Consider the following 5,172-nt stretch of genomic DNA (forward strand, 5'->3'; position numbering starts at 1 on the left):
GCTCGTACGGCCACAACGAAACTCGGTAAACTACTTATGAATCGTTCCAATCGACGGTGCAGAGTCCGGGTAATACTTATCCAGCTTGGCCTTGGTCTCGAATATCGTTTTCCTGCGAAGATAGTAGTGTTTGATCAAAACTCGAAACTCAGATTTTTCCATATTAAAAAAAAACACGGAGGTTAGTCGCTTCTCAGTGCTGTAACTTGTAAATGCGTAAACATAAATGGCTGAAGTTTTGACAGGCATCATTCGAAGGATCAAGCTCGACGAAAATGGTTCACATTAGTGTATACTAATGCCATCTCTTAGAATTTTCAGGTACTTATCAGACTGCCTAGTAAGCTACGAAAAAAAATGATACAAAAATTGTTCATCCAAAAAAGAGCTGTAATTTTTGATAGGACACACGGAGAAAAATGGATGTTCAAATGTAGATGTTCAAAGGGTGAGATTGTAGCACCTAACACGCAGATATTGATGCCAAACATTTAACATCTTTTTGAGATGTTAGGCGTACAAATATTTTTATGTTAAACTGAAACACATTCAGATGTTAAAACCGTCCGAGCGCATGCGCATCGCGCATTGCAATTTTACGACTATATTTCAAAGCTATATATATTAAATATTAAAATTATGGAATATTACTATTTTGGAACATTTCCAAAGAATAAAAATTAGATGTCCTTAGATGAAATTGGATAACGAATTTTTTAAGTTTAAAGAAGAGAACAACGATCTTATATTTTAGGTTTATTGACTTAACACATTTGACAAAAGGTTTATAAATTTGAAATAAAATTTGAGTTTAAGTAACTTAAAATAGATAGAATATTTAATTCAGATTACAGATCATTCGTTTTCCGATTATTCATCCACGTTTTTATTTTGAATTAGAAATATTGAATATAACCTCAACTTGACTGAATGGATCATCTGGTCGATATTTTATACACCTTATCTTTTTTTTTCGTTCGTGTACGAACATTAAAGTTTAATTTAAAATTCACAAATAAGTTATCAATTAATTCCTTAAATGACCATAAATAAGTAAACTCCTCAAATATTTACAGACGTAACTTGGCATAACCATACATGTAATATCTCGGATTTTTCAGTGGAACATTTTGAATATTAGGGGGTAACTGTTTGAATGTTAGGGGGTTTTGCTTTAGTCGTAGAAAATAACATTCTGAATAAAAATATTAAATTTGTTTAAAAAAACGACACAAGGTATGAACTTAAATTACCAGACAACAGTTGTTCACCTAAAAAGATCCATAAATGTATTATTAATCATTTTTCGATTGGACGAGTAGATCTTCTTTTAATCGTAAAACATAAGATAAAAAACGCAAAAATGCACTTTTTGGAACAAGCACAGAAAAGACGAAAGAGAACATAGGCTCCTATATAATAACCTATATAGGTTCCTGTATTAGACCCTATGCAGATGCGAAGTAGTTTTTATTTAATCGTAAAAAACAACATTAAAAATAAAAAATTATAAAAACAAGGAAATAAGAATTAGTATGATTCAATTTTTATGCATATTATGAATTGTAATGATATACATTTATTGAAATGATACATGTTTCAGAGCAGCTTAGAATACAATTTAAAGCGAAATAAGAAACAAATACAAAAATAATCATGATAAATACAATTTGCTTTTTATTTTGCAATTTTTTAATAAGTAATCCCAGGCAGAGTTACATAAAAATGTATTATAATTGATACAAAAGTGTTGTGTATAATTTAGAAAAGTTGACACGTTGGACAAAATCGAGTGCGAAGCACGAGATAAGTGATGAGAATGTGTTCGTTAAAGCCAAAAGAGCTTTAACAAAGGAGAGTTCAAAATCACAAAATTACCGTTGTCGGTCCGTTCACCTTTGATTTTGAAAGGTCTGTGTCTGAATGCGGAACAAATGCAAAGACTAAGTGCGGAGTGGGATTGCCATCAGTCGCGTGCCGTAGGTGCGCTCAAACTCTCTTTTAACGAAAGAGAAGTCACAATTACAAATTTACAGTGGTTGATGTTTTGAGTCTTAATTTAAAAATGTTTACGCAAGAATGTGCGAAAATATAAAGACCGAGCACGTAGCGCGAGGTAAATACATAATCGAGCGCGAAGCGCGTGATAAATGTACAACCGAGCACGAAGCGCGAGAACCAACAGTTGCGCGCCCTAAGAGATGAGAATATGCCCGCGTAACGAGCAGATTTTTTATGTTTAAATCCACACTGGAACAGAGGTCTCTCAAATTCACATTCTATGCGCATTTGAAATTTTTTCTTTTATTAAGGCGGGCCTAAGATCAGTGCATTAATTTTAGTACAATGGAAGTACTTGCATTTGCCTAAACATTTGATAAAAATGTTTAGTGTTGCACAATCATTTATTCTGCATCGTGAGAGGGTACCCACGCGAATCCGTGTACAAATAGAAGTTATGAAAGTAAAAATGATTATCGTGGTATTTTATTGAAATTTATTTCCAAATAAAATAATTGCAAGGAAAGTAAGATTCGTGCGCAGAGCGCGCGTATGAGCTTTTATTTTAGTTGAAAATTCGTCTTTTTGGTAGATAGTTCGTCTTCTTTATTGACAATTAAACTTTGTAGTTAAAAATTCAAATGCTATTTCCTTGAAAAATCATGTATTTTGTTAACAATTCGCCTTGTTGGTCGATAGAATGATTTATTTAACTGAAAATTCAACTAAACGCAGTTGATAATGAAGCTATTTTGTTGAAAGTTTAAAAAAAATTAACGAATCCAGTTGAATATTTCTTCAATTTAGTTGAAAATTTATCTCTTTGATTAAAAATTTGACTATTTTGTTGAAAATGATTTTTTTAACTGAAAATACAACTATTTCATTTTTGGTTTAAAATTTATATTTTTCACTTGAAATGAAACTATTTTATAAAAATTGTCCTTTCTGAGTTGAACATTCCTGTATTTTGTTGAAAATTCGTCTTCTTTGTACTCTAAATCTGAATCAGTATATGTCTAATTCAAATCAGCGTATATACACTGCTGAAACAGTGAAATGTAGCTGCTGATCAGTGAAATTTCACTGAATAACAGCTCAATTTCGCTGCATTTCCAGCGAATATACGCTTCTAGTCCTTTATTTTATTATTTCTGTAAACCTTTCGTGGTGTAGGCGTGACTCACTGAGCGTGGAGGCGAGTAATGTGAGGAAAGGGGTGTAGATTTTTAAGAGTTAAGATTGATCTAGAATAATTCTCGATTTTTACATTCTCGTCAGAGAAGGTATTAGATTTCTGGAAAATTGGTTCGCCCAGTTTTTGTCAAATGTCAACGTTTTTAACCCCCTGAATCCGAAAAACAGATTTTTAAGATTGTGTTTGACGCCTAATTAACAATTAAGTTTCTTTTGCGCATGTCAAATATGATTTAAAATACTTTTGCGTACACGTCTCGCTTAAATAAATACAATTTTGTATGTCAGATCTTGAATTTTTCTTAATTTCATTATGCATATTAATGTTACATTTATCTAAACCTTGAAGTAAAAAACGTGATAAATGCAATTCTGTAGAAAATTCAGATCAAATTCAGATAGAAGAATTTCATTTTACCTTCATCGCGAAATACTTTAAAAATGCATTTTTTACGTTTCATTAATATTTAAAAATATGAAAAATACATTGTTGAATGAATTCACATTTTCATAATGAGAATAATAACTGGCAAATTCTAAACAATTGTATGTTGATTAAAAAATTTCCATTCTTTTATATTGAATTTATCGGAAAGTTCTTCCCTTGAAAAGAACAACTTCTGTAAATCATAATAAACGTGTTAAGAAAATTCGATAAGAACAGAAATAAATATTGAAGTTCACCACAGAATGTCAAAGTAAGGAATTTTTAAAACTTTTAATTTATCAACTAGCGATTTGAAAATATCATTATGAGCATCTACGACTTTTTCCATTTCCATTGATATATTACTTGCCTGGAAAAGTTAAATATTTGAAGGAGTATAATATCAAGGAACATCAGCTTTACACTCAATTTAATACTAAATACTTCACAAATTGTCAACTTTTCTAGGAAAGTAATATATCATTGGAATCGGAAGAATTCGCAGATGCTGATAATGCTATTTTCAAACCGCTAGTTAAAAAATTAAAAGTTTTAAAATTTCCTTACTTTGACATGCCTGTGGACAAAAGACGCTTGCTGGAGTAAGTTCACTCACACTAAGGTACATAAATAGACCGGAAAGTAGTAGGAAAAATTAAGTCAATTGGAACCTAACCATACATGAAAATTGAGCAAAAGTTTGCCGACCACTGTCCTAGAGACTTCCCGCCTATATTTCCACTTTTTACAACCTCAGGCCTGACTGTTTCAAAGGATAGTTTCCCGAACGATGAATGGGCTAGCTGCATTACAGATCAGACCAAATATTAGTCCCAAATATTTTCTACGCCACAGGCGTAAACTTGTCAAATCTTACAAGGGGTCGTCCCACCGTGCTCCAGATGCGCTAGCGACTATTTACTTGCAAAATACCGATGTGTTTTACGCCATTGGCATATTACAAATTTACGATGTTTAATATTTCTTAATGAAACTTTACATTCTTGATGTAATAATTACCATATGATTTTATTAAAAATGGTTAAAGATCTAGCACGTCAAAGTATGTCCATTCAAAAATGTGCACTAACTTATTTAAGTCCAATTGATTTTGACTTAAATTGACATTATTAAAAGCTGACATTATTAAAACCTCAAATGACATTATTAAAAGAACGGTTAAATGCCATAGAAATCGGAACAATTTCACAGGTTTCGCAAAGACTTCGCTTAGATTTAAAAGATTTGATAAAGTCTTCTATTATTCGACAAGTAAGATTTCAAAGATTTCTGGTCGATTTAAAAGACTGCATAGACTTCAATTATTTTAAAAAGATCTCATGAAGGTTTTATTAATTTAAGAAATATCACCGAATATTTCAAAAGCATTTCAAATAATTTGAAAAGACTTTTAAACAATTCACACAAATTTCAATGATTTCCCCAAGTTTTCAAAGATTTCAAAGATTTCGCCGAGATTTCAGATAGATTTGAAAGATTTCAGATACCTTTCAAATATTTCACAATGATTTTTAGAGAATTTACCA

The sequence above is a fragment of the Belonocnema kinseyi genome, chromosome 5, assembly GCF_010883055.1.
Source record: "Belonocnema kinseyi isolate 2016_QV_RU_SX_M_011 chromosome 5, B_treatae_v1, whole genome shotgun sequence".
Lineage (NCBI taxonomy): Eukaryota > Metazoa > Arthropoda > Insecta > Hymenoptera > Cynipidae > Belonocnema > Belonocnema kinseyi.